General features: G+C 39.4%; 1 protein-coding gene across 1 annotated transcript in view; it reads left to right on the forward strand.

The window, feature by feature from the left end:
• The first annotated feature begins 3,642 nt into the window (after positions 1-3,642).
• The window catches only part of SHOC2 (SHOC2 leucine rich repeat scaffold protein), a 63,587-nt gene continuing 49,452 nt past the window's right edge, over positions 3,643-17,777 (forward strand). Inside the window, exon 1 of the mRNA XM_044438623.1 lies at positions 3,643-3,665. The gene's annotated coding sequence lies outside the window, so the exon portion shown is untranslated. The remainder of the gene's footprint in view (positions 3,666-17,777) is intronic.

Below are 17,777 nucleotides of genomic sequence, written 5' to 3' on the forward strand. Positions count from 1 at the left end.
GGAGGGGAGGGCCGGAGAACGTACTGTGCGGCGGGTAAGGCTGCTGGAAGGGCTGGGAGACTGGGAGGAGGAAGGCAGGAGGACTTCGCGACGGCTGGGAGGGAGGTTGGAGCCCGGTAATGAAGGGAAGAGGTAGTGGAGGGGTGGGGGGCTCGTGGGGCTCTCGAGGGAGAGGTAGGCAGGCTGGCTGGCGCGGTAGGCGAGGAGCGGAGGAATGTGGGGGCAGACGCGGCTGGAGCCGAGCGGGGTCCTTGGCAGCTGGGATATGGGAGTCAGCGAGAGCGGCGCTGGCGATGGGGGCAGGGCTATCCCTGGGAGGTCTCCGAAGGTGGGCCGGGAGGAGGGCTGGGGAATAGCGCGGCTCCCAAGCTTAGGAGGACAGTCGCCCATCGTTTGGAGAAGTCGGGCAGCGGAGAAAACGGAGGGGGGGGGGTGCCCTGCAGGGGCAGCCGGTATAGGGGAGGCGTGTGTGGCAAGTGGGGTAGGCGAGGAGCAAGAGGGGTGAGGCCGTGGTAAGCGACGGGCTTTGCCGCCTGGGGCGCAGGCTCTGCCCTTGTGCGGAGGAGCCCTTCTCAAAGGGGAGGAGACCAAGGCCAGCGGGGAGTGGTCCCGGGAGAAAGCCGAGGCTGTGAGCGGGAGACCCCAGGCTCGAAGTCGGGCGGTGGGTGGAGTATGCGGGGAAAGGGGGAGGTGGCGGTGAGCGTTTGCCTGTGCGCGTGTGCAATTCTGCTGGGCTTTGCTTTGCTGGCTGCTGCAACTCTGTAGGTGGAGAAGCCTCTGATCCCGGTTGGGCTGCTGCCGCTCTTGCTGACAGGAGGCAGGGATTGGGCCTAAGAGGCCACAAGGGAGAAGGAGAAGCAGCAGCAGAAGCGATAGTTGCGAGAAGCAGGAAGCTCGGAACGCGTAAACGTACTGACGCCCTGCACTGTCAGGTAGAACCAGTGCCCTGAGCTGGCTCAGTCAGACGTGTATGATTTGTACTGCACTGACACGTCTGGGGTCAGAGAAAATATAGGTTGATGTGCTTCCCTTTTCCTCATGACTTTCATGCAATGTGAACTTAGGGTAGCCAAGAAAGATATAAGACACTCCTTTTTTTCAGCTCCTGGATCTCACTGCTTGCCAGCATTCTAGAGAAGCAGAAAGGTTAGCTTTTCATTTCATTTTTTTTTAACAGCCTGGTGTTTTCTTACCTGTTGGAAGCTGTAGTAATCTTTTTGCTGCAATTCTTTGTCATCCAAAATAGTTGTCAACAGCTCTGGCAAGTAGTTTGTGTAGGCTTGACTTACCTCCTATTGTTCCTTAATATCTGCAGTCTCTTCCAAATTGGTGTTAGCTATTCCTTTTTGCAGGTCAGGGTTCTAATTCACACACAGTGTAGCTGCTTTTAAATATATGTTGTGCAGGGATTGTGATACTTAAGGAAGCCAGGAATGGCAGCTTGTCTGCTGCTTAATATGATCAAAGGACAAGTTATTTAAGGGCTTTTGACTGTGTCTGGGGGTGCTGTTGGGTCTGCTGTTGTGTGGGAGCAAGAGTTCCATTTTTAACATCAACTCTCTTCCTTTCAAATGAATGTGCAATTCATTTCCTGTTTCGTTGTAGCTATTTTGTTAATTTGTTGGCACTTTATAGTTATACAAAGGCATACAGAACTTTTTCAAACATCTGTATAGTGGTGTTCTTATGCTGTTTATTTTTAATTAGCTACTTGTTATGCATTACTGTTGATCAGTTATGAAAAATGTAGTAACTGTGTTTGGATTAAATGGACCATTGTTTATTTAATGCAGCATTGTGTATTTCAGGTTTGCTCATTGAATACCTTGTATACAGATTTTAAAGTTGGCTGGTAATTAAAAAATAAAGACAACAACTCAGTCTTTTATCATGCAAACTTCAAAATGTATCTTGACATAGTGAAAAAAATTATTCCTAGTAACTGTATCTGTGCATGAACAAAGATGTCTCCACAGACAAATAGCAAATATGACTTAACATAATATTTGAATGTATATTATAGTTTTGGAATTGTGAAATAGCTCAGATATAAGGTTGGTGTTTTCCAAAATTTATACAGTTTCTCAGTAATTTTCAACAGGAGAATGTATAATGTAATTCATGTTTATCATACTAGAAATTGCAGAGTGCATGCAGCCAATTTTAGACAAGGCTTTTGTTGTTGACATTTATTATATTGAGAGTTATATTGTAGAAAAGTCGAATTTTAAAAATTCATTACAGTTGGCATGATTTTAAATATTTAGATTTCTCAGTTTTTTCCTAAGTATCCAAGCATTTGCAAATAATAGAATAGATTACCTAATAGATGACAGCTGGACTCATTTTGGATTTTGATAATCATTTGTAAATTAGTTTTGTTTAGCTGTTGAGTTTCTCTAGATGTCACAAGCGAAATGAACCACTCATAGTCATTTATGTATAATTTGGGAAAGCAGCAGTGTTTCGGAAAGCGAAAAGACTACTTTGTGCATGGAGCTGGGTTTGCTGTAGAATTGAAAGGAAGCAACAGCAGCACCGTTCAAATTCTAGATGTAATACTACATGCTCCGAATGGTGTCTAAGACAGGGGAAGTGATTTCCTTATCTGTCATAATCCATAAGGTTTGTAAACAGTGCCAGCCATGTGTAGGGTTGCTGCTAGTACATTTTCCTCAGTTTACAAACCTGGTGTTTAGAAGTGCAGTGTAGAGGTATTTGTGTATGTTATCTTGACACTTACAACCTAATAACCCAGGCTGATTCTTGTTGAAGCATACTGCAGGGACAAATGTTCCAGCACAGAAATGTAGAATTTCAGCAACAGTTTCTGAATATCCTGATGTCTGAATGTTTTCTCTATGTGTGTGCACATCTCTCAGTTTTTATTTCATGACTCTTTTATGCTTTCATCTGTAGAAGCTTACTGAAAATGATGTTGTTCTGATGTTATGAAGGAGTTACTTTAAAATATGTAGAGGTGTGTGCTGTATTCTGTATTTAAAATGTATGACCAAGGATTGAAAGAGAAAACCTTTCAAAAATTTGTCAAAGCTACTGGAACAGCTCAGCCGAAGTAGAAAATGTTGGAGTAAGAGCTTGAAATTTTGAATATTGTAAATGGGTTTTCAATCCTCTGTTGAAGCTCTGGTAATAGATTTAGGGGGCAGGCAGCTCATTTATCATTTGCTGGTCTTGCCTTAGCAGCTTGTGGTAACGTTGAGCAGATACTTCCTTTCATATGACTGAAAGCGGGTGGCAGATCGAGGCTTTCACTTATTGCCAACTGTATTGCCAACTATGCTTATTCTATTAATCTTTTGTTCCTCCTCCCTGATCAGAGGTTTGTGCCTGCCACTTTCTTTGTTGATTTGGGTGGGACCAGGTGAGTTTGCTCATGCTCTATTGTAAAAATTCAGTCTTTCAACTTTATCTAAGCTATAGAATGCCTTAGTTTTGAATGAATGTTGCCATTAGGTGCCAGAAATCAAGAGAAAGGGGAGAATACATGCAGGACTAAACAGCAAACCCCATTTAGTATGTGAGGACCCTGGCAGTGATGTTTGTGCTAAAATTGCTGTGACTAATGTGACTGCTTTTATATTGGTTTCTTTTTAGATTGTCATTTTCTTGGCATGAGGAGTGTTGTGGTGTAAGCACTCCAGGTAAATCAAACACCTCATTTTCCACCAGATGTACTCCAAGTACTAAATATAGTTTAACAGTGGCATTTTCTAGGATAAAGTCAATTTGGCGGCACCTTGGTTGTTTTAAGAAGGCTAATGGGAGCCAGAGAACACTGATATATTTTCAAGGACCTAATGTAACTGTGAAATATACGTGTAAGTTTCTCTTTCTGATGCTTAATAGTTAGGCATTTAGTTTTCTCTCATGAGGGGTGGGGGAACCTGACTTTAGGAAACAAGTCTCTTTGCTTACATGCTAGCCAACAGTTACTATATATCCCTGCTGTAGTTTTTTCAGGTCTCACCTAACAGGATCATTGCTTTTACAGTGATCTTCTAAAAGAAAATACTTTGGTATTAGAAGTGTCAAACATTTAGTAAACTGCTTATAGATAGTTATGTGACCCTGAATTTTAATCTGATGCTTTTGCTAGCAGCCAATTGCATGTATGTGTTTGGTGAAACAGCTGGTGTGTGCCGCTTTCGCACTCAGATACATGGATGTGCTTTCTATTTAGAGGGCTTGTGCAGTTTGACATAGTTGTAAGTGAAGGTACATCACAGAGAAATAATACTTGCTTAAATTTATGCCAGGTCTGCAGGTAATTATACTACCATGTTTCCCCGAAAATAAGACACTGTCTTTTTTTTTTGGCTCACAAAAACACACTAGGTCTTATTTTTTTTTTTTATTTTGTAATGTGTACAACAATCCACACTTATTCATGTACTACAGCATGCATACATGTACATTTGGTACATTTGGTATCACTCCGTCTGTGACAGGAGCCGGCGCTATAGAGGAATCATCGGCTTATAAAAGCGGCTCTGCTCCCTCCGCACAGAGCCACATAAGTCGATGCTTCCTCTATAGCGCCGGCTCCTGTTACAGGTGGAGCACATTTGGTATCACAGGGAGCGGAGGGAGCAGAGCTGCATAAGCATGTTTCCTCCACAGAGTGCATTAAGTTAAAGTTAATGAGAGCCAGTGTGGTGTAGTGGTTAAGAGCATGGGACTGGGACTCAGACGATCTGGGTTCTAGTCCCCGCTCAGCCATGGAGCCAACTGGGTGACTTTGGGCCAGTCACAGATTCTCAGCCCAACCTACCTCACAGGGTTGTTGTTGTGGGGTTAAGATGGAGGAGGAGAGATGATGTAAGCTGCCTTGAGCCCTTTGTAGGGAAAGGCAGGATATAAATTGAAAAATAAATAAATAAATACAGTTAAGTTAAAAAATAAAGTTTAAAAAGGCTCTTTATGTTCCCCACTGGCCCTGGGAATAAACACAGCTAGGTCTTATTTTTGGGGTAGGTCTTATATTTTAGCAAGTACCAAAAATAGTACTAGGTCTTATTTTTGGGATAGGTCTAATTTTCAGGGAAACATGGTAGTAGTGAGGGAATTGCCATTTGTCAACTTTGTTACTTCATTTCTTACCATATTAGATTGCATGTTCTAAAGGAACTGTACTGTTTACATGATGCAAGTTCATTTTGAAATAGCTTCTGCATTTATACTATCATGGCTTATGAAATATACTTGCTGCACAACTGAGTTCAGACCTGCTGTCATCTGGTGGCAAAATATATTATTTATGAGGATTTTCTTAAAACTGGCAGTGCATTTTACAGGGCTGTGGAGTTGGAGTCAAAGCAGCTCTTGGGTTACTGGAGTTGGAGTTGGTAAAAATGTGCCGATTCCAACTCCCAATACATTTAAATTGTAATATAAATAATATGTTAACACTTCCTGTTTCACAAATAATAATTTGATTAACCTATTTTTTCAGGTCATATTTTCAGGATATATTTTAATTTCATATATTAGTGAAGGTAGTGCCACATTAAAAATTCACAGTGGTAAAAAAAGTCAACAAAGTCAGCTCTTTTTGAACACTTTACAATAACAACAGATGGGAAATGTTAAGTATGTCAGTGTATTATAGAAGGTGATGATTGTGAAAAAGCTTGTGTTGCCAAAATTAGTAGTTTTTGTGGTTCTGATGAAAATGCACCTGCAAGTGCATCAGATATTAAAAGATACTTGCAGTGTTTTGTAGCTTGATTGCTTTCAATCAATACAGGATATAAATAATTAGTATATTTATTGCCTATGTTGATGTATAAATAAACGAGTTGGAGTCAAACAAGGAGTTGGGATTGGAATTGAACATTTTATGTACCAACTCCACAGCACTGGCATTTTGTACGAATAGGATTCTATGGGATACTACTTCTATGCAGCTAATCATGTGGCACCTTAAAAATGGGCTGGGCCATTCAGTGTGGCTGTGTGTAACTTTCCAAACTTGGAGGATTATGGGCATCTAGTGGAGGATGGAAGGTGTGTGGAGGCAAAAGTCACCTGTGCACTTCTATGCTGCAAAGACTGAGTAGGTTACTAAGCCGAGATGGTATCATAACTCAGTCATCCCTTCGCTGTTCATAGACCTGCAACTCCAGCATTGGTCTTCCAGAAAGAAAAGAACTGTGTCAGCTGTGAGGATGGAGGGAGGGTACGCTGAGGTTGAAAATCCAGGGCAGACCTTAGTGTGTTTTTGTGCTGGCTCGATTCTGTTTAGAGGCCATAGGGTTGCATCCTAACACGTTTATTGTGATGTAGGCTTTTGCGGACTAAGGTCAGTTGCATCTGATGATGTGGATGACAGTATACAAAAGTTTATGCCACAATTATTTTTTCATTCCTTAAAGTGCTACAAGATGTTAGGTTTAATTGTACTTACAATCTTTAAAATGGTACATCGCTTTGAGGGTGGTAGAAAAGCGATTTATAGAAACTTTAAATTATATTTAATAATAGTTCTTCTCTAGTAATATTTATATTGGTTTGTTTCTTTATACTCTTTCTTCTTGTTCCTTGCCCACATATCTTTATTCACTTGCTACATTCCCAATTTAGACTAGGAAGTGGGACTCTTTGGTCCTCCATATCTGATGAGCCCTGTGGCTAGGGATGTTGGGTGATGCAGTCCAGCAAGAGTCGGAGAGTCATACATGCCCCATCACTGATTGCCTGTGTCTAGTATTCAGGGGAAATAGAATAGCTGCAGCTAGTCTGGCATTTTATTGAGAACTTTTTAAATACTGGGCTGTCATAAAATTGACAAATGCTTTTTCTCATTTTATTTCAGAACTTATGAATACTTAGTGTAAAATATACCATAAATTTCTGTATAAAGGCATTCGTGTTTGCCTCTGAAAGGAACAGATGCTTTTACAAGCAGGGGATTTGTCACTGATTACACTTCATGAAGTTTGTTCTGTTTACGTGACTCTTTAAACTCCGGCCAATCACTGAACTAGCTCTGCTGAAGAATGTAACATTAATGTTAGTTGGACTTGTACCAGCTTGCTGATTCAAGTATCAGTGTCTGTGGCTCTATGCCCTTTGCAATGAATACTTGCTGAGGAAGTAAAAATAGCTTTGTATTTGAGACTGGAAGTACTTGAAGATGCATGAAATTGATTTTAAGTCATGTAGTGAAAATTATCCTGATGTGGTGTCAAGAGTGCTATTTTCCCCATTTTTCCAGATCTAGTAATGGGTTACATTGAAATTTTGACTTATATTGGTAGGAATTCATACATGTCACCAAAAGCTGGAAGCATTGGATTCAAATGCTACATATTAACTTAAATGATATGATTTTGATGCATTTCATATTAGTATTATGAATTTGAAGAAAACTAGAAACTATTCCATCTCCTATAAACTGGGTACTTGTTGCAATTAATATCTCTTTTTCCCAAAGAGATCTTAATCATTATGATTTAATTGTGGTTCCTGACCTTTAAATGGTGTGTTGCATTCTTATGTTCTTTGGAGGGGGGGATCTTTATATATAAACAAAATGATAATTGGTAGTTAACTAAAAGTGGAGCAAAAAATCTATCCGTCTTTGACAGTGGGGGGTTTCCAACTCATGTGAACAACACAGCTTAATAAATGGTCTTCTCTTTTAGAACTATTAGTCTAAAGAAATTCTAAAGCAAAGTTGCTAGCTGGCTTCTGTCTCTTCACATGTTGGTTCCAGAGGAGAAAAAAATCAATTTGCTTGTATTATAGCTAAATACTAACTTGATTCTTCTTTTGAAAAATTAAAATTAAAACTAGCTTCTTTCTCTTTCTCTTTTTTACTGGTCTCATGGGCCATCTGAAAGTATACCTAGATCAGGCTGAAGATTGCTGATCTCAGGTTCTCATGAAACTGATTTTTGTATATTTATTATCCATTTCATGGAAAACATTGCCTATACTTCCACAATAGCCTTTCTGATGGATTTTATCCTGTACCAAAACCTAGGCCACTTCATTTGCAGGCTGAAGGAACTACGGTAATCATGAACTCATGTTCTTTCTTCCTTTTCAGAGGGATTAAGGGAAAGTTTGAAGGGAGTACCTGTGCCTCCACCCCACACATTAAATGCAGAGAGAGGTTATGGGGCTGTGCAGAGTAGCCTCACATGCTTACACTGCCAACATGATTCTCTTCTAGTTGTTTGTTGCTGTTTTAATTGGGGAGAGTTCTTGCATACACCTGTATGTGCAGCCAACTCTTTCCAACATTTATCAGACTGACATTTAGTCAATAATGACAGCAGTGCAATTCACAGTATGGCATTGCAACCCCCTCTGTACTGTCATTCAGTGTGTGGAAGGGGTCATGTGTATCCCTCTTACGGCTTGATTTCACAGATTTCTTAGCATTATAATGATTGTTGTCACCCATCTGTTGATTGTCACTATTCCAGCTAGGAAAGAACTCAGTGGTACAAGACTTGCAGGACTGCTGTCATTCTGTTTCTCTTTCCTCTTCTTCATATTGTGTAGTACACATTGTATGATGTCATAGTACTGAATTTGTCTCATATCTTGACAGCCATGTAGATGAAGTAAAACAATGCATGGATCCAGAGTATAGCAGTGCGTGCAACAATATATCACACAGTGTGTGATATATAAGCAAGGAAGAGATAAGAAAGATAACATTGTGGCAGCTCTATGATTCTGGTAAATCTAGTTTATTTCTTAGTGGTAAACACTAGTCTAATGCATGGTGCTGAGAGGTAGGATACCTAAAGCAACTTGAGAAACAGCTTCCTAATGTTCTCTTGAAAATCTCAAGAGAAGAGATAGCAGATTCTTGTATTCAGTGCTCATACTGGTTGACAGTAGTTTTCAAACAATCTCTAGTATACAGGCAGTCCCTGGGTTACAAATGAGTTCTGTTCCTGGGTAAATAAATTCATCTTTAAGTTGAATATGTATGTAAGTTGGATCACATATAGTCAGCCCTCCACATTTGCAGCAGTTGGGCTCAGAACCCCATGTGAAAGTGGAAAAACCTCAAATATCTCTAGCCACCTCCTGTCCAAAACCACCAGGACTTCCTCTTTGCAGCAAGGCAATGCCAGAGGGATTTCCCTTTCCAAATGGGTGGGGCAGGAAGACCTGCATTGGAGGTCTCCCTCTTTGCTCTTTCACTTCCCCTCTCAATCTGGTCATGCTTTGGAGGCCTTCCTTCCCTCCCCTTCTGCCTCTTTTCTCCCTATGGTGATGATGATTTCCTGTAGTAGGCCTTTAATTCAATTCTTTAAATTAATAGGCTTAATGGCAGTTCTAAGTACAGATTGTTCATAACCTGGGGACTGCCTGTATACAGTGAACAACAATTTAATTCTTGTTTCAGCTGACTTTTGATATATTCTAAAGTTGTTTGGATTTCCTGTCAATCTCCTGCCCCCAATTTGAATTCATAGTATGATTTATCATCTTCAAATATCTCCTTAATCCCTTTTTCAACAATAGGAGCACAATACCTCTGATAAGAATTTACCAGTGGATTAGAGAGAGAGTATAAATTCCAGAAGCTTTGAAACAATGCTTTTGTTGACACAACCTAAATGGTCATTGACCTACAGATTTACAACACATTAAATTAGTTAGATTTTAGTGGATAACAGTATTAGAAGTATTGGTCTCCCATTTATCCCTCATATGTTGTCTCCTCCTCTTTTCTATGTATAGGCTTGCATTTGCCTTTACATTTATTTTTGTTGCCACCTTGTTGGATCTAAAGTTGAAAGATTGGGTTGGATTTTTTAGTACTACACAATTATTTGTAATTGACTGAATTTAAGAAGAGATAGCAATTGCAACTGTTTCTTATTTTCACCTAAGCAACATGAGACAGGTGAAGTGTTCAACTAGTGTCCGAAGTTGGTGGTAGTTTATGTAAGGAACAGTGAGTTAAAACTTAAGCCTGCCTGACAAGCCATAGGTAGTGTGGGTAGGTAATTTTTCATTGAAGGAGGTGATGATTGACTTTTTTGATGTAATTCCCCTAAAGGATCAGGTTTACTATCTGGGAGTTCTGCTAGAGCCTGTCCTGTCACTTTATTTTAGCTGCCAAGGGGAGAGTCTGTGTGGCATGGTGGTTAGAGTTTTTAACTGGGACTCTGAAAATCAGGGTTATATTCTCCACTCAGACAAGAAGATCACTGGGTGACTTTGAGGCAATCACAGACTCTCAGCCTAATCTACCTCACTTGCTGTAAGGATAAATGGTAGGATTCCTTGACTTTCTTGCATGAAAAAGAAAGGTTGAGGTATTGAGGTAATGCAGTTATTTTTGAAAGCAATATAAATGCGTGTGATACTTATGCTCTGATGATCAGAGGCAGTATCAATTCAATACCATCTTGAACTGATTTTGGCTGCTTAGAGTAAAGCTTTTAGGGGTTTTTTTTGGGGGGGGGGCAAGGAGAGGAGGAGATTAGTGTTGCCAAGATAAAAGATAAGCTGATGGTGATCTTGACTGGGCACTTATGTACCAAGGGAATCTATATTTACCTGCATCTTGATAACCTGTTCAGAGCACTACCATGGGAGAAAATACCAGGGAACATGGCCAGTATGACCTGCTTGCAAGAACATCTCTTTTTGATCAACAGGAATGAAAGGTCCCTGATACTCTCACAGAAGATCCTTTATTTGGGGTCTTAGACATGACCCTTACAAGTTTTTGTGCCTCAGGAGCAGACAGTAACAGTTTGAACAGTTGCACAGAATATTTTGTCAGGAGAAGTGTCCTCTGTAATAAGTCTTGCTTGGTTACAGCAGTCTATTTTTGTATCTACTGATTCAGTTCTGCAGGCCCAAATCCACTCTTGGCCTATTGAATACTTTCTGCTCCAATACTGATACCACATTGCCCACAAGGTATATATGAGACTTTGACTCCCTTAGAGGATGGTACATTGTGGCTCCACATGTCTCATCATCTGGTCAAGGGGATGGCATTATGGTAGGTGTGGGTAACTTACCATCCATGTCTGACCATCCTGTCCTCTGGTATGGTCCTGCTGTGTCAGTGAAATTTGCAGCTCCAGAAAATGGCATTGTAATTGAATGTTAGCTGTGGATGGCTAGAGAAGCTTAAAAAGGACAAGCTTAATGTGAAAAAAAAATTGACAGACCTCGAGTATGGTACATAGGGATGATTGGAAAGTGGTCCTTAGACCCATTGAATTTTCCCACCCCTGCTTTACAGGAGCCCACCTGTATCCAGCCCAATAGATGCCATTCAGACTAGGTGGGAGGGAGGTTCCTTATAAAGAAAAGGTGGCACAGGCACTGTGGAGCTGCCCTCTGAGACAGTTGTCTGGACTCAGAGCCTGCTTTCCCCCTGGCTGAGTTCACACATAATGATAATGGTTACTGATCAGCATGGCACCTCACTTTCTGTTCTGTGTTCACACATTTGTGTGATAACTGCTCATGAATAATTTTCATGTGCCTTCATCTTCCCACCATATGAAAGCACATATCCCATTAGCCCCTGCAGTTGGGGAGGGTTGGGGCCATTGCAAAATAAACTGTGCAGGCTGCTTCTCTGAAACTTTTAGGGGTGTGCAGGGGGCCATGGAGTGGACGAGAGTAGTGCTTTCAAGTGCAAGATATCCTGGTGATTCTTTAGCCTTGGTCCTTCCCTCTCCCAAACACTGCACTTAGATGGCTGAAATTGGCTGCCTATGTGTTTTGCAGAACAAGAGGAGCACAGAAGCAACCTTTGCCCATCCTTATAGGATTCCGATGATACTGTGAGTTCAGAGGGTTATAGCTATTGCTTTAGGGGATGTGCCCTTAAAAAGTTAAGTATGAGCTGCTTAGAAGCTCATTTTATAAATCAGAGCACTCTTTGCACTGCAAGTCCTGAGGGCCACTAGCAACTCCCAGTCACTTCAAGCGTGACTCTCTTCCTCCATTTCTCTATCATTCTTTTTTGTTTTTGCAGTAACTGCTCACTCTCAGCAGGAACACCCTAGCTTTGCCTTGTTTGCATTAGTAGTGGACTGTTTTCTTCCAGGCTGTGAGAAGAGTTGTTGGAGGAAAATACTCTGGAGATCTCAGCTGTATAGTGGCTAGGGGACCTCCAGCTGAGTCAGATGCACAGTGTCACTGCTTCATCAGTGGGAGAAAAGGAAAGTCCAATCCCACAGCCTTTGAAAGACCACAAGTGGCCTCAGTGGTAGTGCCTAGAGCCAGAGTGGCTCTTGCATGATGTAGAAGGAAGATCAGTGAATTAGATTATACTTATTGACACAGTGGGTGGCAGAAGAGCAGTAATTAAAAAAAAAGGTATTGTGTTAATTGAAAGACAGTGGCAGTGCTGAAAGGTCTGTCACTACTTGAAGATTGAACAAAGCTGTTAATTTGATGATTTTTAACCAGTAAGATAAATTTGTTAAAGACAATTGACAGGTTTTATGTCAGATCTCTCTGATTGTGGCTCTGTGTCTCAATTTTCCTTTTGGCACCTTTGTGTGGGGGTAAAAATCTCTATAGTAGATGGTAGTCTGGTACCCACAAGACTTAGACTCCAGTTCTTTGCACATTTAACTAGGAGTGAATTCAATTTAGTGGGCAAACAGTTATCAAATCAGTTTGGACGTCTCTTGCAATCAGTAGCATGATTTTCAGAATAGTTGAGTGTGTGTTCTATAGCATGTAACAATCCAATACTTTGGATCTGAATTGTGCCTCACTAGCTTCTTTCTTTTTTTAAAAGGAAATTCATCTAGTGTATGGAGTGTTATGACCTAGGTGCAGCTGCGTCTTACATTTCTATTTTATCTGCCTATCTTGCTTTAAAAGCAATATCAGATTTGAAAGTAGAACTTTTTCAGGTCTACTCTTTCAGATAGAAATCTTATTATCTTAAATGCTTTCTGGCTGCCTTTAAGGGTGTAAGCTGTCTTAAGATGGTTTTTAGAATAAAATGCAAATAAAAATTAGATATTAAGAAAAGTCATCAATGACAGGGAAACAAACATACAGCCTCAAAATAATAAAATCAGATAAATAATTGTAGCTAAAAACCATCAGCAGTCCATTAAACACAATTCAGGAAAAAGCCAAAGAGAACAAATGGGTCTTTGGGGATTTCATAAAAGCCTGTAACAGTAGGGCATGATGAATCTCAGCTGGTAATGCATTTCTTCCCAGTAGAAGTTAGTGAATCTAAGTAAAGCCAGTGTGGAATCTGACAGCCATTCACCTCTGGAAGGACAAGATCTGTTGGTCTGTCATCACAGTGTGATAAGGGCCACTTCAGTACCATAGAGGAGAATACTGTAGAAACCTCTATATACATATGTGAGTTTTTCACATTTTGCAATGGGGAAGGTGGTTCAGAAACAGCACATTGCTTATGGACTTGATAGCCTAACCTCCTACCATGGGAGGAACGTCCTAAACTGCTGGTTTTTACCTGCAATTCTTTATCTGATTGTTTGGCATGCAGTCTCTAGTGAGGCTTTTTGACAGGGAGATGATATTGAAAAGTGGGGCATGGCTGTACTCCACAAGCTCTGTTTACTCTGAGAACTCTTCCTAAGGCATTATTGAAGAACGTTTTCTCCCTACTTTTGAACCTGACCCCCTTTTTGAGATGGGAGTGGGAAGTCTGCTTTCAGGATGAAGAGGCTTCCATACTAAAGTATGATTTAAAAAAAGTCAGGAATTGGCTTATATATATATTGTGAAGCTTTACACAATATATGTAAGCCTAACCCTAAGCAAAACCAAATGTGAAATAATTTGGAAAAAATGTAGAACAAATAGTTCCTTATTTTCTTCTGGTACTTGTGATTGCTATTCATCTGTATCTTGGCTCAGTGCTCTTGATTTGAACAAATCTATTTGCATTTTAAAGCAGATATAGAAATTATAACCAAGAAGTTAAAAGTTGTTATTGCAGAATAAGAGAAGAAAATCTAATTGCAGCAGATGGTATTTTTCAACCCACACTAGCAATACAGAATTACTAGTTCATTATCAAATTTTCTTTTCCTTTATGAGAAACAGTCTAACAAATGCTATCTGCTTTTTGTCACATCACAACTTTTTTTTAGTTAAAAAGTTAATTTAGGCTTGCTTGATACTGAATGCAGCAATACCTCAGATTATAAATGAGGTGAACATCATATTCATAACTTAGAGAGTAGACATCTGATTTCAAGTGCATACATGCTGATTTAGGGAGGAGGGACATATTGCAGTTAGAACGCCTGTGAATCCTTGCGTTTTCTTGCTTAATCTCCGACACAGTTCAGATTACACACAATTTAACATAATGAAGCTTGCTAATTATTTTGTGTGTGTGGTAAAGTTGTGGAAGGAGACAACTTATATTCATAGTTAATAGATTAGTGTGTTTAAGGAAACAGATATTCCATTTACACATGTCGGAATCTGTTCTGGTTTTCTAGATATCAGTGTTCTCAGAATAAACTCATGTTATTACTTTCCCACTTTTGTCACTATTATTTATTTGGCTTCTGTTATTGGCACGTTGTATTGCATTTTTAGAAATTTTTGTTGTCCTAATAATTTTGACATTATGGCTGTTCTTGTACTTGTTTTAATTTGCAACAGGTTTCTAGCTCTAGATTTTTTATTTTATTGTAATGGGTTTTTATATTATTTGTAATGGATTATGGTGCTGTAATGTAGTGCCAGTGTTGTACACATTTCTTAAGGCTCAGTTTTGCAAAAACTTGCTTCAGATGAGGGAACTGGGGCTTCATTTTGACTTGGGTCAAAATTAAGCTTGTTTAAGTACTGCCTCATTCTATGCGAAAACCCCATTGCATGCTTAATAATATGTTTAAGAGCACACACAGCACTCAGTAATATGTTTAAGAGTACAGCAATGGTGATGAGCCTCATTGCCTTCAGACAGATTTAACACATCCCTTCTTTTGACCTATATATTTTAGATACTGTCCATACTGTCAAATGCCACTTATAATATGCACAATTAATTGCCACAAGAAAAACAGGATCCTTTCATAAATTAGAGTGATCACATCACCTGTATATTTGAACTCTGCCTAGCTTCATAGTATTCAAAAATATATTTGTGTCCTCGAAATGATAGTCCTGTTTGCTCACATTCTTTTTCTTCTAACATGTAATCTTTCAAATTTTGTTTAGTACCAATATTTAAATATATTTAATTTGGGTATATAGAGGATTTCTTTTTTCCATTATGTCAACTATTGCATCATATTTTAAAACCCATGCATTTTAATTACATTTTCATATTTCTTCTGAAATAGCAAAACTTTCTATGCAACTATTGAAATTTACATCTTCACTTTTTATTGATTGTGAGTGCTCCTGAGATGCCTTGCATACAAAAGGCATACAAAAAGTTTTAAATAAATGAATAAATATAACTGAAGTTATTGAGGAAGCTTTATTTTCTATGTTCTGTTTAAGATTTATTCCATGTCCTTCTGTTTAACATTTCTTCCTCATCTCAAAACATGAACTGACTGGCTAAAGTGTATGAAAAGTGTTTTAGGTGTTTAAAAGAAGAGCTATATAAACACTGTTAATGGAAATTGTTGGAACATCCAGTGGTTAGGTGATAGTTTTATGGAGGTGTGATCTGTTGGCTTTAAGGAATTTATTTAAGGCAACTTCCCCAACATGAAACTTTCCAAATATTTTGAACATCAGCTTCCATCAGCCAGTCAATATAGCCAGTGGTCAGGAATACTGGAAGTTTTAGTCTAAAACATTAAAAGTCACCAAAATGGGGAAGGCTTGTTTAAGTGAAAGTATCTCAGTTTAGGTGGGGTTCTTTCTTAAGTGGTTGACCAATAGATCTTGCCTAGGTTTTGCACTCTTCCAGGATAATTCTGTGTTGCTTGCATTAAGCTCTTACTAGAACCATGGCAGTCAGCCTAACTTGTGGTTAGTGAAAGTGAGGCATTTGCTGCAGTCACTGATGAGTGGAAGTGTCATGCCTACATCCCACAGCCTCTGCCAATTGTAAAATAAAAATAAATAATAAAATAAATTAAAATACCCCCAACAACCATGTCATATATTTGGCAGCCCTTGTGCAGCATGCTGTTCTTGCATAGGTAGACCTTACTACTCTCAAAACCATTTGAGGATAGGATCTTATTGTCCAGGGAATGAAGACTTAAATTCACCATCTGCTTCTGGGAAGCTGGAACACATGTCACATACATGGATTTGAAATGGTGGCTAAGAGAGGCTTTATTCAGGGGCAGCCTGACTAAGTTAATGGTGCTGATTATGGCAGGAGAAAGATAATGTGGAGGAGCTAGGTGGTTTGCCAGCAATTTTCTCCTTGTTAATAGCAGGGCAGTGGCTGCTGTAGCCAGCACATTAACAAAGGATTGTACCCTCCAGCTTCTCCTCCCTTGCTTGTTACTGGAGTGAAGACAGGGAGGAACAGGAGAGGCAAACAGCAGAAACTGAGCAGGTGTCTCCCCATTTGACTTTCCCTTCCTTCTTTCATGCCCTGGTTAGTCCCTGGTAGGGGAGGAGAAAGAGTGTTGTAAATATGTTCTAGTATGTCCTGTTACGTCTGTGTTCAATCCAGACTTAGTTTTTTATCTATCTATGTATCTATCTATCTATCTATCTATCTATCTATCTATCTATCTGGCGGACTTATATGCCACCCCATTCGCCTAAGCCTTGGGGTGGCTTACAAATAAATAAATATCATTAATACAATAAAATGCAACTGGAGACATCCTGGCCAAAGTTGTTAAAATCAATAAATAAAATCAACAATTAAAACACCGTTTAAATAAAAAGGTATTGGCCTAAGTTATACTTAGTCAAATGACTTAGTATGATTATTGATTTGAATGGAACTACTTTAACTTTGGATCCAACCCCAAATACTATAGCCTTCAGTACTTAACACATGGAAATAGAAATATGCTTGCAGTTTGTCCAATATCATATTATCTGATTTCTCCACTCCAGTCTGATTTCTCCACTCCAGTCTATGCACAATGTAGTATAATGAACTGGACTAGGGTTCCAGAGATCTGAGTTCTAATCTGTAGTCAGCTATGAAACTCACTGGGTGACTTTGGGCCAGTCACAGACTTTCAGCCTAAGCTTCCTCACAGGATTGATGCTATGAGGAGAAAATGGAGAGAAAAAGAATCTGGGAATCAGCGCTCCCCAGAGAGGTCCGCCTGGTGCCGTCATTATTTGTTTTTCGCCACCAGGCCAAGACCTTTTTATTTAAAAGTTATTTTAATTGTTAATTATTGATTGTATTTATTGGGTTTTTATGCTTGTGCCAAGATGTTTCTGAATTTTTAAGGTTAATTATATGATTGTTTATTTATTTTGTAAGCCGCCCCGAGGCTTTTTGCGAATGGGGCGGCATAGAAATGGTCTAAATAAATAAATAAATTGGCTTGGGTTGCTTGCAAGAAGAAGAAGGTGGGATATAAATGTAATATAACAATAATATACTATAAGCGTTACCAAGTCCCTTTCCAGTATGCTATAGTAATTCATTAATACTGCAAGATCATCTTTTTCTCTGGATTAAAAGATGAGAAGGTATTTTGTTGTATATTTAGGAATGTAATAAAAACATAACTGGCCTATGAATTGTTATAAACAGTTCAAAATGACCCTTATCAGCCTGCAGAATGGCAGACCATGCATTATATTGTACCTGAATTATTATTATTATTATAACATTTCTATGC

This window comes from Varanus komodoensis, unplaced genomic scaffold (genome assembly GCF_004798865.1).
Source record: "Varanus komodoensis strain SLA01 unplaced genomic scaffold, ASM479886v1 scaffold1, whole genome shotgun sequence".
Lineage (NCBI taxonomy): Eukaryota > Metazoa > Chordata > Lepidosauria > Squamata > Varanidae > Varanus > Varanus komodoensis.